Raw genomic sequence first — 16,070 nt, forward strand, 5'->3', positions numbered from 1 at the left:
GTTGGTCAGATTGGTCTTGAACTCCTGACCTCATGATCTGCCCTCTTTGGCCTCCCAAAGTGCTCAGATTACAGGCAGGAGCCACAGAGCCTGGCCTATTATACTCATTTTTTTTTTAATAGAGGAGGAGACTGAGTCTTAGAAAAGTGAATGGACTTGCCCAAAGTTAACACATTTAGAAAGCGTTGGTGTTGAGTGGCTGAGGCAGGAGAGTTGCTTGAACTCGGGAGGCGGAGGTTGCAGTGAGCAGAGAGCGTGTCACTGCATTCCAGCCTGGGTGATAGAATGAGACTCTGTCTCAAAAATAAACAAAAACAACAAAAAAAATCAAGAAAGTGTTGGTGTCTGAATTCAAACCATAGCAGCCTGACACCACAGTCTATGGTTTTGATCACTTGTCTCCACAACTTAGAAAGAGAAAAATTATTAAATATTTCACAAAGATCATTACACATTCTGCAGAGAAATTTAACATAGGTTCATAAGATAAGGTCTTCTTAGCTATTTTGGGTGATCAGAGATAGCATCTCTGAGGAGGTGGTATTTAGGCTATGATACATATGTTTTTTTTATTGTACTCATATGTGAGTACAATAAAAAGTGCTAGAAGACTTTCCACTAAAAGACTTGGAAAAGAGCACTCCAGGTACATGAGAGAGCTAGTGCTAGGAGATACGTGGATTTAAGCTTTCTATAATTGGGAATTGGAAAATGTGTTGAGAAGGCTAGTGTGTCTGGAGAATTAAAGAATGAGGATGAAAAACAGTGGAACTCCGGATCTCAGTCAGTTCACATAGTTATATAGGCCCCAGATCAGGCACAAATTTGTAAGCCTGTGGATTTTGAATGGTGTATTAAGTGTAAGAAAGTGTCATCAAAAAGTTTTAAGTATTTAATTAATGAATTTATGTTTTTGAGAGATTAGTCTAATTTTAGGGGGACCAAGTGACTGGATTTCTTCATGCAAAGTAAGATAAAATTTCAATTAAACTTGTAGTTTTAAACAAGTCTTTACAGACTTTTACAACTAGTAGTTTATTCATTGCAAAAATATGGTGTAAATCCATCTCTACCTATCTTACTCAGTGACTATAAAGACACTCAATTCATCTTCCCAATTTTGTGAAATTAAGAAATGGATAAAAGTTTCTGGAACAAAACATTGGGAGGAAAAGTAAATTCATCCCTTAATTTTGTCATAATTTACTATTTATGAAGTCCTGTGCTAAGTGCTAGAGGCAACAGAGCCTTAAGAACAACGTGGCAAATTCCCATGTAGGGAAGAAAGTGGGCTATTAAGTAGTTAATAAAACAGGAACCAAAGGTTGATATTATAATCATTTACTGTATTTGTCAACTGAATTAGGGTTACTAGTTTTAGAATGAAATGGAATTGCATAGGTTAAATTAAAAAAAATACTTTGGCCATGTCATTAATAGTCACTTTGCAAAGACAAAATAAAAAGAATGAATTCCACGTAGAATCAAAATATAGTATACGGGGCCCATAGATGTAGCTAGTCCACATGATACTTCACACAGAAAAAACAAACAAACATATAAAACAGAGCAATACAGAACAAGCAAACAAAAAGATATAGGAGATAGTCGGAAGAATGACAGAATACAATGCATAAATGAATGCTATTTAGAAGAATACTTCAAAAAAGATGAAATGCAGGAATAATTATGTTAGGCAATTCGATAAAGCTTACTTTTTATGGAAATTCTTTCCATGTCATTCTCCTAGCAGACTAGGCTATGCTGTCCTCCAAAGCAAAGAACATTGCCATGGAAAATAATGTTGCATGGTGGTTAGGAGCACGAGCTTTGGTGGCTAAACAATAACACCACCAACAAAAACTGTATTTAACTCTGTCTGTAAAATTTGCTATCTTTGGAAACTTTAACAAGATAATCAGCAACACAGTAACTCTTTTCCAAAAGAAAGAACCAGGGGGACAGATATTTTAAAGCTGGAAAAGAACCTGAAACAATCAACAGTTAAGAAAATATTAGATAATATTGGAAATATAGCAGAAAATACTTTCAACCTGTACATATGGTAAGAGGTTACTATCCAAAATATATAAGGAACTCATACAGCTCTATAGTAAAATAACAAATAATCTGATTTTTTTAAATATGCAAAGGACTTGAATAGACATTTTATCAAAGAAGGCATACAAAGGTCCAACAGGCAAATGAAAAGGAGTACAATACCACTAATTATCGGGGAAATGCAAATCAAAATAACCGTGAGATTTTACCTTATATCTGTTGGAATGGCTACTATCAAAAAGAAAAAAAACAGGGGTTGGCAAGAATGTAGAAAAAAGGGAAGCCTTGTGCACTGTTGGTGATAATATAAGCTGATACAGACATTATCGAAAACAGTATGAAGGTTCCTCAAAAAATTGAAAATAGGACAACCATATGATTTAGCATTCCTGTATCTGGGCATCTATCCAAAGGAAATGAAGTGAGAATTCTCCAAGACCTATCTGATATCTGCAGTCCCATGTTCATTGCAGTGTTATTCACCATAGCCAAGATACAGAAACAAACTAAATGCCTCTCAGTGGATGAATGAATGAAGAAAATGTTTATATACACAATGCAATGTTTTCAATCTTAAAAAAGGACATCCTGACATTTGAGACAACATGGACAAAACTGGAGGACATCATGCTAAATTAAATAAGCCACACACAGAAAGGCAAATACAGCATTCTTTATATATGAATTTAAAATAGCCAAACTTACAGAATCAGAGAGTAGAATAATAGTTGCCAGGGACTGGAGGAGGAGGAAATGGGGAGATGTTGGTAAAGGGGTACAAAGTTTTAGTTACGCAAGATGGGTAACTTCTGGGGATCTAATGTACACCATGGTGACTATAGTTAGCCACACATGAAATACTTGAAAATGAGTAGATTATAAGTGTTCTTTTTTTTTTTTTTTTCTGAGACAGAGTCTTGCTCTGTTGCCAGGCTGGAGTGCAGTGGCACGATCTTGGCTCACTGTAACCTCTGCCTCCCAGGTTCAAGTGATTGCCCTGCCTCAGCCTCCCGTGTAGCTGGGATTACAGGCATGCGCCACCACGCCCAGCAAATTTTTTGTATTTTAGTAGAAACAGGGTTTCACATATAAGTGTTCTTAACACATACATACACACACACACACACACACACACACACACACGTAACTATGTGAAGTATTGGGTAAGTTAATTAGCTTAATGTGATGATCGTGTCATAATGTATACATATATTAAAACATCAAGTTGTACACCTTAAATACAGTCATGTGCTGCCTAATGATATGTTATACAATGACAGATCACCTATATGATGGCAATATCATAAGCTTTTTAAAGCAAACCTTGCTTTATTTCTGCATGTGTTTCCCATTGCTCTCTGCTCTTCCTTATGCGTCTACATTGAGGTGGGAAAAGTTTCTCAAATAAAAGAAGGTATAATATCAAAAGAAATGTATAGCATGGTTAGAACAACTACAGACAAAAAAACAGTAAAGTGCTAGGCATCTTTCTACACATAATTAGTGTTATATAAATATATGTATATATGTATAAACACATATATTTATGTGACTATGCATATATTTGTTATTTATACATATATTTATGTTATTTATACATATACACATACATATTCATGTCTATGTCTGCATATCTCTATCTATCTATCTGTCTATCTATCTATCTATCTATCTATATCTATTGGCACACACATACCAAATTAGGCTATTGCCAAGTATATATAGAATCCTAAATGGGGTAAACCAGTCATTTACAATTATCATCTCAGTGTATTTCATTTGAATACCCTTCATGTCTATTTGCTTCAAGAGAGAACTCAAGTTTAAATGGGAACAGATGCCAGTGATTAAACTAAATTCAAAGTTTGGGGTCCTCTGATCCTCAAATATCAATACCTGCTTCATACTTCAGTGATGTTTGTTGGAACATCAATATGCAGGAAAGCACACTATAAATGGTGAAACAGCATTTTTCCCTGCTCTATGGCGAAGCCCCAAATATATTGGCCTTGTTTTTGTCACATCGGATATTTGTGCCAAAACACGAAGTCTATTAAAGATATTTGCCGTATCCATAGAGTGATTTGAACCCTTTTAAAATTTGCTCATCGCTAACTTAATGCATAATAAGCATCCGATTAAAATGATTTTAGAATTGGCATATAAAATATGTCGCCATTATAGCCATCTTTTCAGGAGTGAGAAAAATTCCTGCTGAAGCTACAGCTGGAAAATAACTTGCTGAAAAATCGGCTGAAGCGGGAGGTTCCAGCTCATTGAAACTCAATTTATTATATGCTTAAATGACTCCTGGAACAGTGGAATATGTAGGCAGTACAACTAGACAAGGCAAATTCTGTGCTGATAACAAATGTGTAAAACTCCAATACCTATTGGGGAAGTGATAGCAGCCAAAATCCCATACTTGCCAACTAGTAGAAAATGTGAACACGCAGTTAGATAATTAACATTTTTCTTATTATGCAGGACTGGGTAGTGAATATGTAACTCAACGTTTTCCCCCCTGGATACATTGCAACTTGAAAAAGCATATGATCAAAGCAAAGCACAGTTTTCTGAGAAAGCTTGGGAATATATGCTGTAAAGTTGTGATATATTAGCCCGTGGCTTGAGTGTTTGGGCAGCTATTTAACATCCTGATTCCCATTTGCTGAATATACAGGTGACTACAACTCTATGGTAACAGAGCTATCATCTCTCAGGGAGAGGCATCCGGGACTTCAGTTAATAAGGTGGTAGCTTAGACGTTTTATCTTGCACAATTCTATTAAATTCGAACTTAATAGTAGTGAAGCACTTGCTATGCTGATGTTGAAACCTACTTGCTGTATCTTACTATTGTCTATGTGTAGATAACACTGGAATCGAAATTCTCAAAGCTGTATAACTTAATGTAGATTTAAAAATGGCCAATAATAATAATTAATAATATTGTGACATTTTGAGCACTTATATGCTTTTAAATAAAATATTTTGTAAAAGTTGATTTGATTTTCTAGTATTTTATGTAAAATGGAATTTGTTTCCTGATGATGGCCAAATAATGAGAAAGTGATATGACCCAATGCTTTCCAGATGTAACAAATGGAGTAAGCATTTAACACACATATTTCATATGTGGATAATTGAGAATATATTTGCAAACAAGAATTTTATTTTACCTTTCGCTTTACCCAGAAGATAAATTATTTTCAAAATAATTATCTGATTAAGAAAGGTGGCCTTATAATACAACTTTGTTTAGTCATTGCCCAAAGGTTTGGCACAGACTAAATTTCAAATTGCAAATTGGTGTGTTTAGTAAACATCTCTTGGAATTAGTTAAACTTGCACTTATTTTCTTTTTATCAGTTTATCAAGACAGAAAGGCCTTAGTGGTCTTTATTCTCTCTTTCTGCCCGTCTCTCACTCTCTCTCTCTCTCTCTCACACACACAAACACACATTTTTTTTTTCTTTTTTGGCTAAACTTAAACACATAGCCAAGAAAATCATCATGATGACTAACTAGCCGCCATGGCCCTAAGCACAGCCGTTGATACAATCAGTTGCTTTTTATGATGATAGTGATGATTAGAATTTGACTTCACTTAAACTTTTTGAAAGTGAAGATCAGAATGTTTAGTAGCTAGACAAACATATAAACCACAGGCTAATAAACTGTAATTCCACAATTTATGTATCATACAGAATGACTCTTTTTAAAAATGTTTGCTCAGAAAACTGTTTTATCATGATCACCATCTTTGTCATCTCCTCTTCCTATTTATAACTTATTTTGCATCTACCAGACACCTGATCCTCTACCAAGAGTTTCCTGTACATAATTTTATGCTAAATATAGCTCCTACCATCTCATGAACCTACCTTCCTTTCCCGGAGTCCTTCAGCTTCACTGGATTTTTAAAAGTTCCTCAGTTTCTCATCCTCTCACTTAATTCTGAGGTTGCCATACCCTCAGTAAGCACTGTTCTCTTCTGTATCACCTGCTATTTCCTCGATAGGCTGCCATGTTTTGGCCTTTAATTTTATATAATTACAGAATCATCTCCTACATCCATTGACAAATTTTGGTTCCCTAAACTTCTTTTTGTAATTATTTACATGATCATTTATGTAATGCACGTTTCCTCCATAGTAATGAAGCTCTGTAAGGGTAGGAACTCTCTAACTTAGGCACTTATGTACCCTCTTTGCCCAGAATAATATCAAATACATAGCTGAATAATTATCTTAAATGTGTAAACCATCACATTTATTCACCATGTTTAATTCTCCCAACTCCCTATCTGGTAAGTATGATTATGTTTACTTAACAGACAGGAAGTAAAGTTAGACAAGTTGAATAAATAAATAATTTGTGAGCAGTAAGACAAGGATTCTGATGTCAATTTTTTGGCTCTAAATTCCAGGATTTTTAGCCTTAGATTATGTTTACTGAATATCTGCTAAGGCATTTATTCACCTAACATCAAGTGTCAGACCCCATGCTAAAGGTGAAATTCAAAGACGGCTAAGACTTCATCTTTGCCTTCAAGTAGTATAGATTGTAATGGATCAAATGAAAAAACTTAAACATTTCCTATAGGAAAATAGTCCAAATTTTGATTGAAATTTCAAATACATTTTTCCTTCCCACACAGATGATGAAGTTCATCTTCAGGGAATTTCTAGAAAATGAAGCCATTAAAAGCAAGAGATGTTATCCATTTTGATCCTAAAATGAGAAAAATGCAAGATGTGTAAAAAAGAGGATTGTTGTCACAATAACACATAATTAGGAAGGTGACACCTTCCTCTTTCATAATAATAACCAGAGACAAGAATTTGTCAATTCAACAATTACTAAGTAAATTTAAAATTAGATTCTAAAATTTGGAAGTTATTGTAAAGTTATGTGTTTTATAATATATGTGAGCAATAGATATGTAGCATAAAAATTACGTATTTTATAATATATATTCACTAAAATGATAATAAGGTATATCTTGTTACAATTTGATAGCATCTCATATCAATAATAACAAAAGATACTAATAAATGATTACTGATATTTCTCTTTAATTGTCATTTTGTCTTCATATTCCAAATTGTTTTATTTGTTTGAAAAAAAATGGGGCCAGGCATGGTAGCCAAGGCCTGTAATTTCAATGCCTTTGCAGGCCAAAACAGGAGGACCACTTGAAGCCAGGAATACAAAACCAGCCTGAGCAAAATAGTGAGATACCCATCTCAACAAAAAAATTTAAAAATTAGCTGGGTATGGTGGCACATGCCTGTAGTACCAGCTACTTGGGAGGCTGAGGCAGGAGGATCACTTGGGCCCAAGAGTTTAAGGCTGTAGTGAGTCAGGCTGCAGTGAGCCATCTATCTTACCACTACACTCCAGCCTGGGGAACAGAGTGAGACCCTGTGTCTAAAGAAAGGGGGTTAAGGTGGTGAAAAGTAGAGAAAAATGGGAAATGGGCCACAAAAATATTAAGTTCATGAATAAGTTTTGAGATTCATGATTTATGTGTGAGTTCAGTCTAATTTTTAGAATGCCCAACTTACACTGTTTCCTCTCAAAATTACAGCAAAACTCCAGAAATATCCACAATCTATGCTTTAAAAATTATGAAAGTATGACTTAATATTCTTCTTTAACATGAAAAAGATGGTTACAGTAAAAATGAAATGCCCTCTTTACCCTCTGTCACTGCAGAGTTCACCTTCCTTCACAGGGGTTAGATTTATTTTCTTGTGTATTTTTCCAGGGCTTTTTTTTCACAGTGTATTTACAGAAATACAGAATATATAGTTTAGGGTTTTGTGTGGGTGTGTGTGAATCTGTGTATGGTTTTACATAAATGTTCTTGAATAATAGGTTTGTACTTTTGTTTCAGTTTAAATTATCTCTTGGAGAAATTCCTTTATATATATCATATATATATTACTTAATATATTATACACTATATGTAATTATCTATAATACATGCTATATATATTGCAAACTTGCAGATAGATTTTATTACATCTCTTTCAAGCTCATGGATAGTAGCTTGCATTACAGGCAATAATTTATTAAAGCATTAGCAGGGAGTGGTGGCTCACGCCTGTAATCCCAACACTTTGGGAGGCCCAAGTGGAAGGGTCCCTTGAGCCCTGGAGTCAGAGACCAGCTTAGGCAAAGTAGTGAGACCCCCACACAACCAAAAAATATATATACATAGAGAGAGAAAATTAGCCTGGCATGGTGGTGTGCACCTGTCGTCCCAGCTTACTTGGGAGGCTGAGATGAGAGGATCACTTGTGCCCAGGAGGTTGAGACTGCACCAAGCCATCATCATGTCACTCTACTCCAGACTGGGTGACAGAGAGAGACCTTGTATTAAAAAAATTAAAAATACACGCAAATTAAAGCTTTATTCTATTGATAGAATTTACTATATTTCCTTTTCATATAGGTAATAAGAATGGTGAACATCTTTGCACTTGCCTAGAGTATAAGTATTTCTCTATAAGAAATCTATAAGCAGAATTGCTGAGCAAAGAGAATGTGCTTTCAAAATTTTGATAGATACTTAAAAATTGGGTTTCAAGTATACATGAGAGTTGATTTCTTTATGCCTGAGTCAACATTATGTATTTTCACTCATTCCGATATTCCATTGTTTTAATTTGCATTTTTCCAATCATTTATACTTGTTAGCCATTTGAATTATTTCTCCTTTGATAAATTTGATGTTCATTTTTTAATATTTTTATGAGATCAATTGTCTTTATTCTATTGAATCCTAGTTCCTCACATATTCTGGATATGCCTATATATGTATGAGAGAGACAGGGATTATGTATGTTTATGAGAGAGGTAAAGGGAAATGTTGCAAATATTTTATTTTATACGCTTACTTTCATTAAGGTTGATGGCACCTTGCTCAATGGAAGGCTGGTAAATTTACAGTAATAATATTATTTGTCAGATATTGAATGTTACAAAGATAATAGATACTGAACTATGTTCTTACATCTATCTATATTTTTTAATTAAATTCTTTCAGATAGGAATTTATATTTACACTTTACAATCATGAAAACTGAGGCTTAGTGGAATGATATGATTTACCTAAAGTCAAATATTAGAAAGTAAAAGAGTCAGAATTTCAATCAGGGTATGCTGGCTGTCCTCATTCCACTATGCACCTGATATCTACGTAGATCATGATGTTATCTATATCTTACAGCTACATATATGTTATACATAGCCATTGTTATAGCTCTATTATCTATACCTGTATCTATGAATTCATTATATCTTAATAATTTAGGTTTCTCCTAAATTACTTTTAACCTGTTTGGTGTTATGTTAAATTATGCCTTTGAAAATTTTGAGTTAGTATAGAAAATGCTATATTTCACTATAATTAAAGTGTACTATTGTAGTACCAACCAGTTTCCATTAGAAAGTAGACTTGTTAGTATAGTTTGAAGTCAGGTAGTGTGATGCCTCCAGCTTTGCTCTTTTGGCTTAGGATTGACTTGGCGATGCGGGCTCTTTTTTGGTTCCATATGAACTTTAAAGTAGTTTTTTCCAATTCTGTGAAGAAAGTCGTTGGTAGCTTGATGGGGATGGGATTGAATCTATAAATTACCTTGGCAGTATGGCCATTTTCACGATATTGATTCTTCCTACCCATGAGCATGGAATGTTCTTCCATTTGTTTGTATCCTCTTTTATTTCATTGAGCAGTGGTTTGTAGTTCTCCTTGAAGAGGTCCTTCACGTCCCTTGTAAGTTGGATTCCTAGATATTTTATTCTCTTTGAAGCAATTGTGAATGGGAGTTCACTCATGATTTGGCTCTCTGTTTGTCTGTTGTTGGTGTATAAGAATGCTTGTGATTTTTGTAGACTGATTTTGTATCCTGAGACTTTGCTGAAGTTGCTTATCAGCTTAAGGAGATTTTGGGCTGAGACAATGGGGTTTTCTAGATATACAATCATGTCATCTGCAAACAGGGACAATTTGACTTCCTCTTTTCCTAATTGAATACCCTTTATTTCCTTCTCCTGCCTAATTGCCCTAGCCAGAACTTCCAACACTACATTGAATAGGAGTGGTGAGAGAGGGCATCCCTGTCTTGTGCCAGTTTTCAAAGAGAATGCTTCCAGTTTTTGCCCATTCAGTATGATATTGTCTGTGGGTTTGTCATAGATACCTCTTATTATTTTGAGATACGTCCCATCAATACCTAATTTATTGAGAGTTTTTACCAAAACAGCATGGTACTGGTACCAAAACAGAGATATAGATCAATGGAACAGAACAGAGCCCTCAGAAATAATGCTGTATATCTACAACTATCTGATCTTTGACAAACCTGAGAAAAACAAGCAATGGGGAAAGGATTCCCTATTTAATAAATGGTGCTGGGAAAACTGGTTAGCCATATGTAGAAAGCTGAAACTGGATCCCTTCCTTACACCTTATAAAAAATCAACTCAAGATGGATTAAAGACTTAAACGTTAGACCTAAAACCATAGAAATCCTAGAAGAAAACCTAGGCATTACCATTCAGGACATAGGCATGGGCAAGGACTTCATGTCTAAAACACCAAAAGCAATGGCAACAAAAGCCAAAATTCACAAATGGGATCTAATTAAACTCAAGAGCTTCTGCACAGCAAAAGAAACTACCATCAGAGTGAACAGGCAACCTACAAAATGGGAGAAAATTTTCGCAACCTACTCATCTGACAAAGGGCTAAGATCCAGAATCTACAATGAACTCCAACAAATTTACAAGAAAAAAACAAACAACCCCACCAAAAAGTGGGCAAAGGATATGAACAGACACTTCTCAAAAGAAGACATTTATGCAGCCAAAAGACACATGAAAAAATGCTCATCATCACTGGCCATCAGAGAAATGCAAATCAAAACCACAATGAGATACCATCTCACACCAGTTAGAATGGCGATCATTAAAAAGTCAGGAAACAACAGGTGCTGGAGAGGATGTGGAGAAATAGGAACCCTTTTACACTGTTGGTGGGACTGTAAACTAGTTCAACCATTGCGGAAGTCAGTGTGGCGATTCCTCAGGCATCTAGAACTAGAAATACCATTTGACCCAGCCATCACATTACTGGGTATATACCCAAAGGACTATAAATCATGCTGCTATAAAGACACATGCACAGGTATGTTTATTGCGGCACTATTCACAATAGCAAAGACTTGGAACCAACCCAAATGTCCAACAATGATAGACTGGATTAAGCAAATGTGGCACATATACACCATGGAATACTATGCAGCCATAAAAAATGATGAGTTCATGTCCTTTGTAGGGACATGGATGAAACTGGAAATCATCATTCTCAGTAAACTATCGCAAGAACAAAAAACCAAACACCACATATTCTCACTCATAGGTGGGAATTGAACAATGAGAACACATGGACACAGGAAGGGGAACATCACACTCTGGGGACTGTTGTGGGGTGGGGGGAGCAGGAAGAGATAGCACTGGGAGATATACCTAATGCTAGATGACAAGTTAGTGGGTGCAGCGCACCAGCATGGCACATGTATACATATGTAACTAACCTGCACGTTGTGCACATGTACCCTAAAACTTAAAGTATAATAATAATAAAATAAAAATAAAAAAAAGAAAGTAGACTAAGTTGCAGTTATGCTTAAGGCAAAACAAGTAGGTAGGTGTGGCTTTGTTTCATCTTTCTATACTTCCCATTGTGAACAATACTTCTCTTAAGCTCACACTATTCCTCCAGCCTGAAACCTCCCTACTTTCCCTCAGAATTCATATGAATCCCTCCAACGTCTTCCCCATTATACCACACCATGATAGAGTAGGCTCTCACATACACCTGCTTTCGAGTGCCTAACACCACAATCCTAGACTTGTATGACTTTAGAAACCTGCCAGATAAGGAATGTAAAAGCCAGAGAACTATCAGGCTTGGCTGTTTAGGGTAACTCAATATTGTGAGCCTTTCAAAAGAGGCCAGTGGTAAAGAGTGGCAATGGTGGGCTTCGGAGTTGTTCAGGCTATGATTTTATTTATTTTTATTTTTTTAACTTTGATTTTAGGTTCAGGGGTACACGTGCAGGTTTGTTACATAGGTAAATTGCATGTCACGGGGGTTTGGTGTACAAATTATTTTGTCACTCTGGTAATAAGCATAGTACCCAATAGGTAGTTTTTCAGTCCCCTCCCACCCTTCACCCTCAAGTAGGCCCCAGTGTCTGTTGTTCCTTTCTTGGTGTCCATGTGTTCTCACTGTTTAGCTTCCACATATGAGGGAGAACATGTGGTATTTGGTTTTCTGTAATAACCAGTTAGCAACATGATGACAGGATCAAACCCACACAGGCCATGATTTTGGACACATAACCATATAACCTCTCTTCTCCTGTCCTGTCATCTGTAAAAATAAAGATTGTCATAATTAATTTTAGTATTTAAGGAAATAGTTTGATATATCAGGGATAGAGAAGACTACAATCAACATTGATGATGATCATTATTATATAGATAGTTTGAAAAAAGTTACAGAAATCTTGACTGTCTTTTTTCCTCCCAACCCGTGTCTTCCCTCCTTGAACTTGGTTCCATATAACCATTTTCTTGGCCTCAGCTTACACATCTTTTCATGAAGAAGTTCTACGCAGGCCCTTCAGACTGTTTCTCAATTCCTGGATGTACTGTACATTTCATTTCATTAAACATGCTACATTATAATTATTTCTTTACTATCTGAATCCTTCTCTAGACTTCAAGTTCCATGAGGGCAGAGACTTTGGCAGTTTTTGTTATTGTTGTTGCTTTCTTGCTATATCCCTCATCATGTAAGCACACTATGCAAATTTTGTTAAATTTAAAAATGAATACAGGCATAAATAGATGTGCTCAGGCATAAATGTATGTATGTCTGAATGAGTGGACAGTGAATGAATAAATGGTTACATGATTGGAAACATGAGTTAATGGATAGGCAATAAACTTAGCACAGAGACTTAGAAATGATTGCAATGTCAGTTACAACGATAGTGAGTGGAGAATATATTTTTGGATTGGCCTTTGAAATCCTTTAAACCATACCAAATGGCATTCTTTCATATGATTCTGACCCTGACTGCTTCAGTGAGAGAAAATTCAACGAAGTTGGCAATATAGTGAATTTTACTTGGCATGTGGCAAACAGAGTCTAGGGAATAAATAATATGTCACACTAGGCCTGCATTTTCCTCTCAATACCTTAGGAAAACACTTTTATAAACACAGTTCTACCTCTACCTGCTATTTTCACTTAGCATAAAGGTTAAAATATGAGATGTTTCACTTCATATATTGCACATTTCATTATTCTACATGATAAACTCAGTGAATTCTTTGGAGGTGATTTATTATGCAATTTAATTTGATATTGAAAATCTTCCCAAAAACCATCTACATATTTGCAATGAATTTTAAGTAATACATCTTGTTTAATGTGTGTGCTCATTTACCCAGACCATTGAAATAATGTTTGTCAGGCATTTGATTGTTAGAAAAACTGTAAATAGTCCACAGTGTTTGGTATATTTCCAGATATTAAAACTTACTAAAACTATTGTTCAGCATGACTTGACACCATTGAGATTTGACAACGGGCCATATCTACATCAGAATAGCTCTGTGGATACAAGAGCAAAGGGAAATGTTATCTACCACAGCTGTGGTGCTGAGCCCTATTGGCTAAATTTAAGAAGAGTGAAAGAACAACTTTTTTCCTAAAGTGGACCTTTCCTGGATTAATTACTCACATCCAATCTTCATTACGTTTCATCTGTCATTCATCAGTAATAATTCCCTGTACAACACGGTTGAATGCATGTGAACTTGTCAGCCTCATTTTGTATAATTAATGATGATTGGACACACGAATTTTAACAATTTTGAGACGTGTCTACTGACTGACAATAATTTTTCTAACCTGCTCTGTTTCTGTTGAAACAATGTCTTATGTTTCTCTCAAGAGAAGCTTCAAAATTATGTATATATCCAGCAGGCACATGTAAGTATATGTGTCTGAGAGTCATACGTCCTGCAGATATAAAGCACTAAACCTGAAAATACACAAAAAGAAAAACACTTTCTCAACCAATGTACGACAGGACAGATTTTATATTATTTATTTTTAAAAGTAAGACATGTTCAAATTAAATATCAAACATAATTTTGTATTTGAAATTTGAAATATGTGATTATCCTTAGAGAAAAATCATAGAACACATGTCTTCTTGCCAAATTTGTATTTGCATAATAGTGAACTATGAGGTTATAGATCACTTTGTGGCAGAGTGCCAACCCATAAACTGCTTGGTAAGGCTACTAAAAACTTCAACCTGAAATGAATTTATCTCATTTAGGAGTTTGGATCCTCTATAGAAAATAAAATGCACTGGAGTCTCTTAGTTCTTAAAAAAGAAAAGATGGAGAGAAAATACTAAATTCTGTTTATTTCCACATTTCTTCCTTTAACTGCTACAGACATAAATGCAAAATGAATGTTGACATATTTGTTTAGCATTCCTGAACAGATTAAACTGCTTTAGAAGTTCTTCTGTAATCAGGCTTGAAAAACAGAAACTAACATTCACATCCTTGGATAGATTAAATTGTTTCCAAAGTTTCTCATTAATCAGACATGAAAAATAGTTTGTAAATGTAGAAGTAGGTCCTTTGAAAAGTACTCAAAATTTTTCTTGCAACAAAATTTTTGCAATTTCACTATATAATGCTATTTTTGTCATATACGTATTAAAAATATGTATACCTGTATCACTTGTCTGTGTCCTTCATCGGCAAGTTGCTAAATAGGAAAAGACTTTGATCCATTGTGGAGTACAGTGTGTGTATAAAAAGGACGCTGGGTCTGAATTGTGAAGCTGACTGCCAATTACTTATGATGTGTCTTTGGGCAAAGAAAATAGAAAGAAAATATAAGTTTTTTTAAAGTTTGGACTTCGTTCCAAGTGAATTCCAAGTACTTGAGTGCTCTTCTTCATAATAACTCTGTAAGTTTAACAGTGCAGTACACATTTTAGGAATGAGGAAACTAAATCCTGGAGATATTAATGGGCTTGTGTGATTCAATATAGCTAGTAAGTAGTGCAGTCAACATTGTATATTAGAACTATCTCACACCAAACTTCCTGTTCCTCCTAGGCTACGATGTCTTTCTTATCCTGCTTTTCTCCTTTGTTAAAAGAAGGAATTGGGTTATATTATCATTATTTTTATATTTTCTATAGCTCTCATGTACATGGGTCTGGTTTGAGGATTTTTGTTTGTTTGTTTGGGGTTTTTTTTTTTTTTTCCTTTTCTTTGACAAGGTTTTGCTCTGTTGCCTAGGCTGGAGTGCAGTGGTGTAATCATGGCTCACTACAGCCTGGAACTCCTGGGCTCAAGTGATCTTTTGCCTCAGTATTCTAAATAGCTGGGACTGCATGCTCATGCCATCGTGCCTGGCTAGTTTTTTCTTTTTCATTTTTCTTATGTAGAAACAGAGTCTCACTATGTTGACAAGGCTGGCTTTGAACTCCTGGCCTCAAGCAATCCTGCCGTCTTGGCCTCCCGAAATGCTGGAATTACAGGCATGAGCCACCACGCTGAGCCTATGATTCGATTCAGTCACCCATTGCCAAATAAAGGTGTATTACCTGAATATTATATAATACATGGAATTCATTGTGTCACTTTCACTTCATCTTCCATTCAAATTCTCTAAATTCTTGCTGAGCAGGCTCTGACAGATGGGATAAAGAATGATTCATCTATTGTAGAAACTGATAGTATTCCAGTAGTGTGAGCTCTTGACTTTATTTCCATCACTCAGCCAATGAATATCAATGATTCTTGAACTTTGTTAGATACCGTGGCAGGCAATAAAGACATATGTACCACCAGATTTTTATTTGACTCGATAAACTTACCCC

The sequence above is a fragment of the Pongo pygmaeus genome, chromosome 4, assembly GCF_028885625.2.
Source record: "Pongo pygmaeus isolate AG05252 chromosome 4, NHGRI_mPonPyg2-v2.0_pri, whole genome shotgun sequence".
Classification (NCBI taxonomy): Eukaryota; Metazoa; Chordata; class Mammalia; order Primates; family Hominidae; genus Pongo; species Pongo pygmaeus.